The 15,330-nt window shown below is 40.5% G+C and overlaps 1 protein-coding gene and 2 long non-coding RNA genes across 4 annotated transcripts in view; 1 reads left to right on the top strand and 2 right to left on the bottom strand.

Annotated features, from left to right (window-relative positions):
• LOC118494311 overlaps window positions 1-8,284 on the bottom strand; it is a 28,104-nt gene extending 19,820 nt beyond the window's left edge. Inside the window, exons 1-2 of the long non-coding RNA XR_004896424.1 lie at window positions 8,188-8,284; window positions 2,336-2,340 (exon numbers count right to left, since the gene is read on the bottom strand). This is a non-coding gene — a long non-coding RNA (uncharacterized LOC118494311). The remainder of the gene's footprint in view (window positions 1-2,335; window positions 2,341-8,187) is intronic.
• The window catches only part of LOC116061283 (rho GTPase-activating protein 44), a 98,419-nt gene that overhangs the window by 76,062 nt on the left and 7,027 nt on the right, over window positions 1-15,330 (bottom strand). The gene's annotated exons all lie outside the window — the stretch shown is intronic.
• LOC118494313 lies at window positions 2,902-7,654 on the top strand. The gene is made up of 3 exons (XR_004896426.1): window positions 2,902-3,146; window positions 4,925-4,927; window positions 7,639-7,654. It is a non-coding gene; the product is annotated as an uncharacterized LOC118494313 (long non-coding RNA).

Genomic DNA, 15,330 nt, shown 5'->3' with positions numbered 1-15,330 from the left:
TTGTCGATTAATCTGTCGATCATTTTCTCGATTAATCGATTAGTTATTTGGTCCATAAAATGTCAGGACATGGTGAAAAATGTGGATCAGTGTTTCCCAAAGCCCAAGATGACGTCCTCAAATGTCTTGTTTTTTCCTCAACTCAAAGATATTCAGTTTACTGTCACAGAGGAGAGAAGAAACTAGAACAATATACACATTTAACAAGCTGACATCAGAGAATTTTTAAGTGCTCATATTATGCTCATTTTCAGATTCATAATTGTATTTTGAGGTTGTACCAGAATAGGTTTATGTGGTTTAATTTTCAAAAAACACCATATATTTGTTGTACTGCACATTGCTGCAGCTCCTCTTTTTTAGCTACCGAGTGAGGCATCACACTTCTGTTCCATCTTTGTTGGGAGTCGCACATGTGCAGTTGCTGATAAGGACTACTAGCCAGTCAGAAGCAGAGTATGAGGGCGTGCCCTGACAGTAGCTAGGTAAGGACTACTAGCCAGTCAGAAGCAGAGTATGAGGGCGTGCCCTGACAGTACCTAGGTAAGGACTACTAGCCAGTCAGAAGCAGAGTATGAGGGCGTGCCATGCTAGCAGCTAGGTGAGCATTATAACGTGTGTTCCAAAGTGACCACGTTTGTCTCTGAAGTAAAGGCTGGACTACAATAGAGCTGTTTGGAGCAGTTTGTGAACAGTGTTTTCTGTTGGAGATGGTAAGTCCCTTTGGGGTGGACTTTGGGCTTTTTCACTTTGTAAACCCATAACATGCACAAAAAAGATGTATAACACAATAAAGGAAATGGGAAAAAGTCAAAAAGCATAATATGAGCACTTTAACAACTAATCAATTAATCTATTCTTTGCATCTCTATCTAGAATGTCATCAGACCTAGTGATGACAACAAAACACGCTAGCTCAACCACATGTTTGTCACGTCTTATTCATCAAAGTAGCCAGACACATGCATGTGAAGTTGTCCTCTTCACCCCTTGCCCCTCATCTCACGCAACAGTCAGCCAGGCAGTGACAGTGACACCTGAGCTCCGAGGGTTTGACTTCCCATTAAAGTTTAACAGACATAGATAGGAGTGGTGGCAACACTGCGACAGGTACAGTAGAAGAAGCTTCCGTAGCAAGGCTGCTTTCTGGCCACGCCTTTAAAACAGCTGGTCGGTGGTTTTACTCCAATTCCACGGACTATTTTTTTTATTTTTAAGGAGGTAAAGAGCCCAAGTTAGTTCCTTCATATTTCACACTGAAGCAGATTTACATTTTACATAATTTTGATCAGACTAGCTCATGCTGTGAATAACGTCAAAGGTGAATTATGGCTACAGGTAATTACACATAAAAACCTACAAACACTCATAGAGAAAGTTTCACTTTACTGTAGAAATGAGTCCAGCTATCTGAAACAATATGATGTAATTTGTGTAATATTTGCAGTGATTGCCCTTTCAATTATCTATAGAAATGTTCTCTGCGTGATTAAAAAATAATAAATCCAGAAAATGAAGGCTTGCTGCATAACTGCCAGAAATCTCTCTGAAGACGGATATGCTGAGGCGGACGAGAGGAACAAGAGAAAGAGTAGAAAATCTTTCCCATTAGAGAGTACGTAATGAATGTGTCTGGCTCTTTCAGAGAAGGCAGGCAACACAAGATAATGTGTTAAGAACGAGGATGGCTTCTCTCCTCCGTCAACCCAACTGGTAATTTCGGACGGTCTGCTCTGAGGTTCATTGTTTGTTGTGGGCACAGCTTGACAACAGAGGAGACTTTAAACAGATCAGGGGGTTTCCAAAGTCTGTTGGCAGAATCAAGACAGCTGGGGGCGGGCTACAACTTGAGCTTATATTTGTTTTCATTTTGGCAAAATTGACACAATTAAAGGTCCCATATCGTGCTAATTTTCTGTTTCATACTTGTAGTTTTTGTTTCTACTAGAACATGTTTACATGCTTTAATGTAAAATAAAATACTGAATTTTTCATACTGTCTGTCTGAATCTGTATTCGCCCTCTGTCTGAATCACTCCGTTTTACCGCCTGTCCCTTTAACTTTCTACCTATATATAGTATAGTTATGACATCACAACCGTACATAAGTCCTGACGGATCGTTTAAAGGCACAGTTTCTGAATACGGACTGTGTGCATTTTGCTGTGGATTGAGCGTTTTGATACTTTCACAGTATTTATAAAGCACGTCAAACTGCTTTATAACAAAAAAAGACATGGAAATCTCAGTGTATACAATATGGGACCAATAAAAATAAGCCAAATGTACTATTAGCAGCTCCTTTTTGAAATGTACCTATGTATGTACAGACAACTATCACTGGATTACGATGTGACTGAAGAAAACGTATTTTCAGGCAAGTTCTAGGGTTATAAGGGAGCGTCTTTTTTCCATGATTTCTAAGTAGATTTATGTGACATCACGATTATTAAAATTGGACAGGATGATATCTCAAAGGGGAAGTCACACTAAATGTACAAATGTGTATCATGTCTGTGTGTTCAGATTTCGCTGAGTAATGACTCAGAGAAGGAGTTATTGATATAAATCAGGCCGCAATTTCAGTGTTTTAAAGTACCTTCATTCCCTCCATAAGCTGTGTGTTACAGACCCTGCTGCAACTGCTGATGGTGTTGACATTGGCTTCTTCCCAAGTCTCTTATTTGATATCTCCTCGCTCCTTGCTTGAACCAGAAGTCGTTCTGGTCCTGTGAAGGCTGTCTCAAAGCTCTTATCCCTGCCCTGAAGGAGCAGGCTAGGAGCGAGGAGGGATCTCTAAGGAACTATGAGCGAGGATACACGAGGGCAGCCTTTCCAGAAGCCGTGCAGCTGAAAGCGGTTGCTAACTCCACCCATACAGCTGACAAAGTCACTTGATGCTTCAGAGGAAAGGACATCTCCTCCCTCTAAAAACTCATCTCCTCGTTTCCTTTCTCCTCCCATGATTTCCTCACGTCTCCCCGATGCTTCTTCTGTGGGACGGACTAAGACACAAGCAAGGCAAGCAAGTGAAGGAAACGTGGATGCAATTTAAGAACCTGGGATGTACCCATTGTCCAAAAATTCAGTAGTCGGTGCCAATACCAGTAAAATAACACGATTCTCGATGCCGATTTCGATACCACGTTAAAAAAAAAAATTTCTAAGATTCCATGTACTTTAACTTGAAACATGAACTTCTTTACTATAAATGTCATAACAAGACATACAAAACATGTGCAATAGAGCATAGAATAACATAATAAAGTGCAATTAATGGTCATAGTGCAACAACTAGTGTCCCCAGACACATTCCAGACTTCCAGGCATCTTTTCAAAAGGTACTGTGCAGAAACAACAACAGTGTTTCTAACAGTTGCGTGACCAGAGACGTTACAAACCCCGGGTAAATATTGCCAGCTTAGACTCCAAAAGGACGCAGAGTTGTAGGGCTGTCCCCTCTCAGTCTGTCAGTCGACTAATCGGTCATTTTGGTCTTAGTCGACTAAGATTTCTTTAGTTGATGAGTCATTTTTTATGCTTATTCATGCTTAATTACTCATTTCCAAGAAACTTATGAGCTCATTTCTGGTAAGCACAAGATTTAAAGTGGTGCTTTTGCAGGATTAATTGTGGAGAAACTCAGTTTTACAGATGATTCATTAACTACATTTATATTGTGCTTTTCTAGTCTTAATCACCTCTCAAAGAGCACAGCTCTGTCGATTACATCAACTAATCGATTAATCGACAAAATCAGATCAGAAGTGTTAGTCGACTAAGAATTTCTTTAGTCGAGGACAGCCCTACAGAGTTGGCTAATTTCCTCCTGAACAGGTAGCTAAGCATTAGCTTCAGGCTAATTTATCACGGCTATGGGACGGGCATTTTATGTCATTTCAACATTTGTGTACTCACACTGTATTATATAGCTAGAGCACCCGAGTTGGTTACTCGCAAAAACAATAGAGACACAGCCAGTAAAGTGATCCCGACTGGTCCTGGCTAACCGTGGCTAATGCCGCCATGCTAACCCTGCTAATGGCTAACGTTACCGGAGAAGCAGGCAAGCGGGCCACGGCTGTAGCCGACAACGGTGAGTTATTTGAAGCCCAGAGAGGGGGGCTGTAGCTAAATCGGAAAGAGAGGACCGTGAGTTTGCAGTGAACATGCCGTTTTTTAGGTCGGGTAGAGTACGTATGTACCGGAAGTAGAAATACGTGACTACGGCCACTTGTTCGTGACCTCCTTCTTCTGAATGTATCGACTGGAACACTCTGAAGCGTATACTGCCCCCATCAGTTCCGGAAGAGGCGCAGAACCGATGCTGCTAACGCTGGCATCGTCGCTAACGGAGCCTACGGTGCGTCAAAGAAATGGGCATCGTCGGTGTTTCGTAATTTTAGAACCGGAAGGTATCGGTAGTATCGGTTCTCGTGACATCCCTAGTCCAAACCACAATAACTAACTTTGTGTTGTTTTAAGGACTCCTGCATGCACCTGTCTCGGTATCATTGCCTCCGCACTCACAGTCTGAAAACCTCTTCCAGTACAGATCAACATAGTCTCCTCCAGCTGCACTCTATCACAGTTTAGTAATGTTTACTCGTGGCCACTTCGGACCGTCCCTCATCAACATGAGCACCCTCGCCTGCATCAGGGGGATGACAGGATGTTAACGCGATGTGTTTTCTCTGGGAACTCGCTCTGCGGCTCGGCTACACTCGACCTGACAGCTCAGAATGAGACATCAGCACGCCTGCATCGACATGCGGTCACTTGAGTGGAATCTCCATAACAGGCTTCCAATTAGTGCCCATTACAACAGTGAAAATACTGCAGGAGCTCTGGGAGTTTCACCTCCCCTTGTGATGTCATTTCCTATCCAGCTCAGGCTCTGAAGCGCTCGGGTTTCACAGCTGAGGGTGTTTTAACAGTCCTCAGAGGACCGTGTCACAGCTGAGCTAATGTTTCCAGGACAGCTCAGCGGCCGGTGTGTTTGTGTTCGACACACAGGAAAAGGTGGAGCATGGTTGGGTGACCGGGTGGGTAACGTCAGCGTGAATAGAACTGAGGGACCCTGGTTACTGCGGCAACATGGGTGTGTCACAGGACGGCATGTGTTCACATAACACACACCAGACTTTTGGGGAACTTTTTATGCTGCCAGTCTGTCTTCATGCATGTTGGTATTGAATACACTTTGTGGCCAAAAGTACACTGACAACCCAGTCCTCACGTGTACTTTGAGTCTGGTGGTTATATATAGTTTGGGCCCCGTAGTTCAAATTAAATGAAATCTTAATGCTGCAGCGTAAAGACTGAGCACATCGCGCCATACTCTGAAAACCCACCGGAGGGGAAACAATCGGCGCCACAATATGCAACTGAGGGCTGAAACGCTGACATAGTGCCTGTAGCTAGCTAAAAACATCAGATTTAAGCATGTCAAAGCATTATTATAGCAACCTATGTCTACCAGAGAGGAAAAGTTAGCTGTTAGTAAGCTAATGCTAGCTACGCGTTAGCTAAAGCACTTGCAAACACAATACTTCATAGCTTTCTGATTTATCCACATTCCACTATAACACAAGATACATACTGTCAAAATGCTTTAGCTTAACTTACAGATATATAGGTAGCCTGAAACTGGCATTTGAATATTTGTCTTTGTAACCAAAATGCTTTCTACTAATGCTACGTGGGCTACAACGTTAGGTTAGTGTCTTCCCATTCTCCCTGTTGATTCTTCACGTCTGTATCCACTTTTGTCTGCATAAAAGCTCAGGTTTTCTGGTTTGGCAGCTTATAAAAACTTAGTTATGGGTTCTTTACATTGTTGGTAGTGCATCCTACCACACCGCAGCTTTTAGGCCGTTTTCAGTTGTATGCTAGCAGATGGATTTGACAAGGAGGCAATACAAGTCAATAGAGAGCGGAGAGTTGTTTTCCCCTCTGGTGGGAGCGGGTCTTAAAAATGCTCTATCTCTATACAATGGTATTTTAGACAATAGTGTTCTTCCAATACTGTGGCAACAGTTTGGGTTTCCTGTTTTACCAAGACAATGCATCACCGCACAAAGCCAGCTCCATAAAGAAATGGTTTTTTTTCCAGTTTAGTGTGGTAGAAAAAGTTCTTTCAGGTCCAATTCTGAGGGTGGTTCAGATGAGTTTTATTCAGTGCACAGTGGAGAGAAAAGTTGACAAGTAGCTTTAGAATTATCTCTGACCAGAGTGAGTTTCTAAAAAGAAATATATACTGAGCTACAGGAAACAGGCTAAACAAAAGGTGTGGCAATGAGAAGACACTCAACTCACAAGTCTGTCTGAGTGGATTTACATACAGTAGGCTCAATACATGTCTGTTCCACACAAAACAAAGGTGCTTTGATTAGTTAAGGCGGGACTTCTCACAGAGCTGGCCTGGGCTCGCAACAAAAGGTCTCACCCATAGATATCGTAAAATGGTTCAAAACAAAGCTAAAAAAGACAGACACGTCAACCCCATCCAACACCTTGGGGATGAAGTGTGAGCCAGGCCTCATCACCCAACATCAGTGTTGGAAATCAGTAATGCTGTTGTGGCTGAATGGGAAAAGATCCCTGCAGCAGGTTCAAACATCTGCTGGAAAGACTGAAACCAGAATAGTGGAGGCTGATGTTTTAAATAAAATGTTCAACAACCACTTTTGGCCATACAGCGTATGTTCATGTTACAGTTTTTTGACAGTATGTGAACCTGGGCTGCAAACTAATGATTATTTCCATTATCGCATAATCTGTTATGTGCCTCTTTAACATATTATTAACACACCACCGGACAAACATGTGAGCCAACAGAGAATCCACTAAGAGGCTTGATTCTGAATTTATAATCTGCCCTGCAACTGTAGGTCAAAGCCAAAGAGTTAAGAACAGCAGTTTCTCACGGCTGTGTTGGCAAAATAAACTGCTATGTATACAGAGGAGTGTTATAAAAGCCAGAGACGGCAGGGTCATCAGGTTCATTTAAACCACTTAACAACTTCCATTGGTGGATACTAACAAGGTGCTTTGTACTTGTATTTTCAGCTACTTTATAGTTTTCAGCTTACTATACTTTATACTATACTTTAATAACAAATATATATACTTTACTTAAGTAAGATTTTGAATGCATGCAGGCCTTTTACTTGTAACAGAGTATTTTTACACTGTAGTATTGCTACTTTTACTTCAGTAAAAAATCTGAATTCTTCCACCGCTGAATACACCATTAAATCTACTATAAGTCCATCTATCTGGAACTACATTAAATCAAAACTATATTTTTTTAACCTATAATTTAGGTTTTCTTACAGTTGTTGTATTTGTGTGTTCCCGTTTCTTTTACCTGCCCTTTGTCTACCTGATGTGTACGATTACAATGGATTGAATATGAGATTTTCTCCATACTCTCTCCTTTTAGAAACTGAGAGCTACTTCATGGGTACTGAGTCATACGAAGGGCTACCAGTCTGATACACTCTTCTGAAATAACAAATTTGCTCAGTTTGCCTTTAGTTATATATGATTATTAATGATTAATGATACTCATCTATGTGAAGACACTGATCACGTTCATCATTTCCTATTATCAATAATTAATTAATAATAAAGGGTGGTGATGGCGCAGTGGATATGACACATGCCTTTGGTGTGGGAGATCTGGGTTCGATTCCCACTGCGATACATCAACCAATGTGTCCCTGAGCAAGACACTTAACCACTAGTTGCTCCAGAGGTGTGCAACCTCTGACATATATAGCAATTGTAAGTTGCTTTGGATAAAAGCGTCAGCTAAATGACATGTAATGTAATGTAATAATTATCAACAATGACTTAACAAGGTGGGAAACAGATAATATCAATTTTCATTTTTAGAACAGGCCTGAGGGCTACTCATGTGGTCCTTGGGGGCTACCTGGTGCCCACGGGCACCGTGTTGGTGACCCCTGGTCTAGACATTATACAAGCCTCGCTGGTTTCCTTTCTCCCCTGCCAATATCAATTTAGAGTCATTATTGTAGGCAGTTCTATACATTTTACTATGTGATGCATTCTGGAAACTTCCTCAGGGATTGTCTACTGTTTTGCAAAGTGTGAAGTAGGGCTGCACAATATACGTTTTTTTATCGTCATTGCAATATCAACTTGTTCAATAAACACATTGTCGTTCTGTTTTTAGTGGGGCCGGTTATATTCAATTCAATGTTCAATTTGTTCAATAAAAGAATGTTGGAAATCATTTCCTTTCATTTGCTTTAAATGAAAACAAATGAAACTATAAATAGAGTAAAGAATATCTATCAATCTATAACTGAGTCAAAGACGAATAAGGATTTAAAATTTGAAAATAAATGAAAGTGTCAAGAAATGCCAATTTAAGCACTTTCTATTTTGTATTAGAGTGTTATATATACACATCTCAACAACAGGAATTTAATTTAGAAATGCAATTTAATTTCTTTTGATGAATCATATGATTTATTCCATGAAAAATGTCCTTCCTGGGTAACAGGAATGGACTTAAAAATGATTTCAACGTCTACCTTTTTAGCATATAAATGTTTAGGCATATCCATAGTTACAGCTAACCAAACACACACTGCTCAAAAAAACAAAATTTTTAACACAATTAATATGATATAATTGGATATTTATAATTAAATGGGCTCATCGTTTGATTTTGGTCGCACAATATTCCATGCCAAAAACAGAAAAATGATTAAAGATGTCTTAAAATGCTTTACAGTAAAGGTTATCAGGTTTTTATTGTATACTCAACTGAGGAAAACATGATTGTGTAATATACCATGAAAATCTGAGTTAAATGACTTGACTGTGTCATTGTTACTCGGGATGACATCCCGTTGGCCAGGAATGACATAATGCAAAAATGCTATAAAAGACTAAAGAAATACATATTATGTTATTAATATAATCAAACATTATCAACACAATGCTTGAAAAGTGACAAATACTAATAAAAAAACTATTTTCGTTAACATGTCCAATCTGGATAACAGAGGACGTGTCCTGGGTAACAGAAGATCTTCGTTATCCAGGAAGGACAACAACATGATTTTCCCACCAAAACTGTGTCAAACATGGCCTACTCAGCTAAAACATATCTTAGTCTTTAAAACATTAATGCCATATTTCACATGAAATAGGCATTTTTTAAATATCAAAACATTAAATATGTTTTATTAGCGTTATCCAGAAAGACACATGATTTTTGGACAGTGCACCAGTGACTGAAAAAGTAAAATATCAACTTTTTTAAGAGAGAATTACTAAACTCTCTAGATGTTTTAGGGTCCTCCAAAATCTTCTTTATGATGTAATATCCTGTTACATGACTAGGCAAATGCATTGTGGGTAAAGTATGTATTTGAATGTCTGTTACCCAGGAGGGGAAATCCAAAAGTATTTCTTGTTTAAAATAGTAAATAAGCTCAGTATTGGTATTATATTTGTAGGTATAATTGCAAATATCCACACAATTATGCCCAAGTAGAAAAACAATGCTTTTATTAATTCTTTTGACATTTTTGTCACATTTCTATACTTAGATTTTAAGTCGGGACATTACCCAGAATGGACAGTTTGGTACTTTGGAGCTCAATGACTCTTAAAATTTTCATTTCTTGCAATAAATACTCATACAAGTGAGTAAAGAGGGGATAGTAAAGCAATATAATGCACTGTTTTAAAATGTATATTTATTTTTAACATTATGAATATGCTTTGGACACCAGAATTGACATGCCACGTTTTTGACCCAACTATAAACTATCTGAGAACTTCTTCCACCACTAAAAAAAGCAATTGTTCTCGCTGGATATCTCTGGATATTTTAAGGTAAAAGATGAGGACAAAGAATGACATTTTAAAAAGATATAAAACCCTCTCCTTCCTTCTATGTTTTAGTGAGTAAACAGGCAGTTTAGAAATATCCTGATGATCGATTTCCAAACATTGTGAATAAGCAGAACTGTTTTCTAAATGCCCTGCTGTCATGAGCAGCAGCAGCCGAGCTGAGGGGGTTGTACATCTGTCTGTCGGATCCTCGGTGGCTCAGAAACGACCCAAAGCAGCGTCTCCATCATCACACTACAGTGACTTCAATAACGCTCCACTGGCAGTGACAGTTCCCTTAGTGACTCCCTCGGTTTCACCCAAAAACCCTGACGTCCCAGAAGAACACTGAACTCCAGAAAATATGTAATTTCTGCTTTTTTTATTCCTTGTTTAACCCAAAATCTACTGCTACTGATTTACAGGATAATAACCCCAATTGAGTTAAATCTGAAAGATGAACCAGTTATATGAGCTTCAGTGTAGCTGAGGTGAATCATATAATATAATTATACACCTCAGACATTGTGTCAAAAGAGGCTATTTTGGGCGCCTGGGTAGCTCACCTGGTAGAGCAGGCGCCCATATAAAGCGGTTTACTCCTCGACGCAGCACGTGTGTGGCCAGCAGTGAGCCCTGCGGCGCTTTGCTGCATGTCATTCCCCCTCTCTCTCTCTCTCTCTCTCTCTCTCTCTCTCTCTCTCTCTCCCCTTTCATGTCTTCAGCTGTCCTATACGAATAAAGGCCTAAAAATGCCCCAAAAATAATCTTAAAAAAAGAAGAAGCTATTTTTGTCAGAAGGAGCCACCGAGTCATCCTCTTTCTATGCTAATTAGCTTCAGGGTAGAGCTGGCAAAGCATCACTTCAGAACGTGCTGCGCTTTCACAAAGTAAAGTTTACACTGGAGGATAGAGAGGCTGCAAAGGACGAGAGGACAGCAGTGACGAATGAGAGGGAGGTAAAGGAGTATGTGAGGCAAGCAGGGGGGAGGTGGAAATCTTAAAGACTAACAAATCCGAAGTGAGCCAGAACAAGCTTACTGATGCTAACCGTAGATTTTAGGTCAAATCATCCAACCCTAGAAATAGTTTGCGGAATTTTGCGGAATTCGCTAAGTTGTACTTAGCTGGTGTCAGCACCTAGTTAGCCTAGCTTAGCATAGGGACTGGTAGCAGGGGGAAACACCTAGCCTGGCTGTGTCCAAACATTACAAAAACCACAGACAAAACACCTCTAAAATCATCTTATTTACAACATGACAGAACTAAAAATGACAATTTGGTGTTTTAGGGGGAGTTATGTGCTGGAACTGTTTCTTGGCAAACAACAAAACAGCATCAGCAAAAACCTGACCATCTAGCAACGCTGCACAGAAGACGAATAAACTTGATTATAAAGAAATAGTTCCAAGTGCTACTAATGTTTATTTACATACAACATATTTGTTATTTCCAACACCATATCTTGTAATTGTGTCTACTCCGTAACCCTGAAAATAAAGATTTTCTTGTTGCCATGTAACAACACTTCTAAAAAACAAACCAATAACAACTAGAATGGCACTTAGAGAGCGCAGACCTCCGCCAAGGCCATTTCCCGAGTTGGGAAGTGGTTTTTCCGACTTTGGTGGGTTCAAGAGCTAAAATTTTTAATGTGGAAAAAACATGGACGCTGAAAAGAAGATGTGTTGTATTTTGTTACTCGACAGATGTTTCCAGTATTTGCGTGACGACGAAGAGCAAAGGAAGTGGATCAGGTGAGCCATAAAAATATATTATATTAAAGATTATTCCGACGCCACATAAATGCAACACAGATGCCCTGTCTCATCACGTTAACAATAGTAAAAAAATAACGTGTATATGCCACATGATTTAATGGGTTCTTCCTTGGCCCGTGCTTCACCCTTCCCTTCCCTTAAGTTTCATGAAAATCCAATCAGTAGTTTTTCTGTTATACAAACAACAACCAAACCAAACCAAAAACATAACCTCCTTGGCGGGAGGAAGAGATGCAGTTCAAACAAACAACATAGAGCCTAAATTAATTCATTTAGTTAATTGTTGAGCATTAGACATTTTGGTAGATATATTTTTGGACAGAGCCAGGCTAGATGTTTCCCACTTTTTCCTAGTATTTAAGCTAAGCTAAGCTAAGCTAAGCTAAGCTAAGTTAAGTTAACCATGTGCGGAGTGACATTTCCTCATCTCACTCTCGGGAAAAAAAAGAAGTAAATATGCATATTTCCCCAAATGTTCTAGCCTGGGAAAACCCTGACGAACTTCTGGCAAATTTGAGATTTGCTCTGCAGGTCAGTCTGGCCAAGAGCCCATTCAAGCTCATTTCCAATTTTTCCAAATCGAGGCACCAATCACAACTGTTGAGGCAGGCTTTACATGATGACGATAGTGCAGGGACTGCGAGCAGTTTTTTGTTTACATTCGACATGACGGCTACCGAAGCGCTGCAACCCGTTGATGCCGCTGTCGCTGCTACGTCACCCGGATCGTTGATCTGATTGGTTGAAGGACTGAATGGGTTGAATGCCCAAAGGCATTTGAGCGGCGTCCGTTGGTGACGCCCCTTTGGAAATGTGCTGCGAATGAAGCTTGCCCAGACCCACTCTCAGTTACAACTGAGAAGGGTCTGGTGTCAACCAGGCTACAAATATTCCTGACTATTCCTTTAACTGTGTGTTTCCCCCTCATCCCTCTCACATCTCTCATACTCAGATAACTACAGTAGAGCCATCAGAGAGGGTCAGCCTTCAACTGCTCGCAGGAATTCCTCATTAACAGACTCTCATCATGATTAATGAGCACGACTCGGACAGTGTGGGTGACTCTCTCTCTCACACACACACACACACACACACACACATGCAGATACTGTGTGAGCGTACGTCTCCACTACCTGTAATGCCTCTAATGATGATAAAACCTCTCCCACCCACTGAGTCAACAAAGAGCCCAGAGAGGAGCAACACCTCACGCTGTAAACATAAAGTCATCCATGTCAGGTTATAATCCTGTCTCTTCTTTCCCCTTTCACTCTGAGCAGTTTGTGGCAACCATTAATACTAACCTAAATTATGTGATTCTGCTCCCAGGACAGCATTACTCCCACTGTATTCAGTGCGTAATGTAACCTCGCTATGAATACTAATTATGTTCCCAAAGAATGAAGGGCAATCAATTATCAAATCCTGAGGATGTTGTTAGAATTAGCACACACATACAGCACCATGTTTGACAAATGGGTTCATTATCTTGCAGCTGAAGGGTCCGCAAGTCGAGGAGAGAAACAGTTATGCATAATTTATGTTCACCTCGACGGAGCCATTTGTACCAATCTGATGTATATATACAGTAAACAAGACAGGAGCTCCTAATCTTTTTTCAAGAACAAAACCCTGAAGCTCAGCATTGATGGGATGTCAACAGGGTCATGTCAACAGTGTGACCAATGAGACGTCGAGACAGCGTGAGGTCAGGGACTGTTGGGGATACAAGACACCCATGAGGAGCCCTAAACGCACACAGAGACACAGAGGCTGAATCCGAATGTCTGGACTTTCCTGCAGGGCTTTCCAAAACAGACAAACAAAATAAATCAACTTGACATTTTAAAGTTCAGATCCATGGATCCAAGCGATGTCTGACGACTCATTTAGTGCTCTTTATCCCCTCGTGGCCCCGTGCTCTTCCAGACTTGATGTGACGTGGATTAGCATGTCAACTCTTCAGACACGTCACGGTACGTATGACCAAAGTTCTCAAGAGTCCAGAGGGTTCACATATGGATTCAGATTTACTGTCCAATCATTGTCAAAGAACAACAGATATGTTCACCAACAGACAACATATAAGTGACGGGGAAAATCTTTAGGGCTGTCCTCTCCTGAAGAAACTCTTAGTCGACTAACACTACACGGTTTTGTCGACTAACCCATTATTTGTTTTAATCGACAGTTCTGTAAAAGAATCTCCACAAAGAATCATGATTTGATTTTTTATTTATCTTAAACAGTCAACATACTGTAAAAGAAATAAGTACAAAGATAAAACACAAACATATAATGTAGATAAATCAATCCGATTTCATCAAAGAACAAAAAAAGTATAAGTTTGAGAAGCAAAAGAAAAAAATCTATTTATTATTATTATAAAATACCACTATCAATCTTGTGTTTACCAGAGATGTGCTTATAAGTTTCTTTGAAAATAGTCATTAAGGATGAAAAAAGATTTTAAAAAAAAGCCTAATCGACTGATAAACCTTAGTCGACTAAGACCAAAATGACCGATTAGTCGACTGACAGACTAAGAGGTGACAGCCCTACAACTCTGCGTCCTTTTGGAGTCTAAGCTGGCAATATTTACCCGGGGTTTGTAACGTCTCTGGTCACGCAACTGTTAGAAACACTGTTGTTGTTTCTGCACAGTACCTTTTGAAAAGATGCCTGGAAGTCTGGAATGTGTCTTGGGACACTAGTTGTTGCACTATGACCATAAATTGCACTTTATTATGTTATTCTATGCTCTATTGCACATGTTTTGTATGTCTTGTTATGACATTTATAGTAAAGAAGTTCATGTTTCAAGTTAAAGTACATGGAATCTTAGAATATTTTTTTTTTTAACGTGGTATCGAAATCGGCATCGAGAATCGTGTTATTTTACTGGTATTGGCACCGACTACTGAATTTTTGGACAATGGGTACATCCCAGGTTCTTAAATTGCATCCACGTTTCCTTCACTTGCTTGCCTTGCTTGTGTCTTAGTCTGTCCCACAGAAGAAGCATCGGGGAGACGTGAGGAAATCATGGGAGGAGAGAGGAAACGAGGAGATGAGTTTTTAGAGGGAGGAGATGACCTTTCCTCTGAAGCATCAAGTGACTTTGTCAGCTGTATGGGTGGAGTTAGCAACCGCTTTCAGCTGCACGGCTTCTGGAAAGGCTGCCCTCGTGTATCCTCGCTCATAGTTCCTTAGAGATCCCTCCTCGCTCCTAGCCTGCTCCTTCAGGGCAGGGATAAGAGCTTTGAGACAGCCTTCACAGGACCAGAACGACTTCTGGTTCAAGCAAGGAGCGAGGAGATATCAAATAAGAGACTTGGGAAGAAGCCAATGTCAACACCATCAGCAGTTGCAGCAGGGTCTGTAACACACAGCTTATGGAGGGAATGAAGGTACTTTAAAACACTGAAATTGCGGCCTGATTTATATCAATAACTCCTTCTCTGAGTCATTACTCAGCGAAATCTAAACACACAGACATGATACACATTTGTACATTTAGTGTGACTTCCCCTTTGAGATATCATCCTGTCCAATTTTAATAATCGTGATGTCACATAAATCTACTTAGAAATCATGGAAAAAAGACGCTCCCTTATAACCCTAGAACTTGCCTGAAAATACGTTTTCTTCAGTCACATCGTAATCC

Source organism: Sander lucioperca, chromosome 22, assembly GCF_008315115.2.
Source record: "Sander lucioperca isolate FBNREF2018 chromosome 22, SLUC_FBN_1.2, whole genome shotgun sequence".
Taxonomy (NCBI): Eukaryota; Metazoa; Chordata; class Actinopteri; order Perciformes; family Percidae; genus Sander; species Sander lucioperca.
This window is presented reverse-complemented; position numbering and strand designations above follow the sequence as displayed.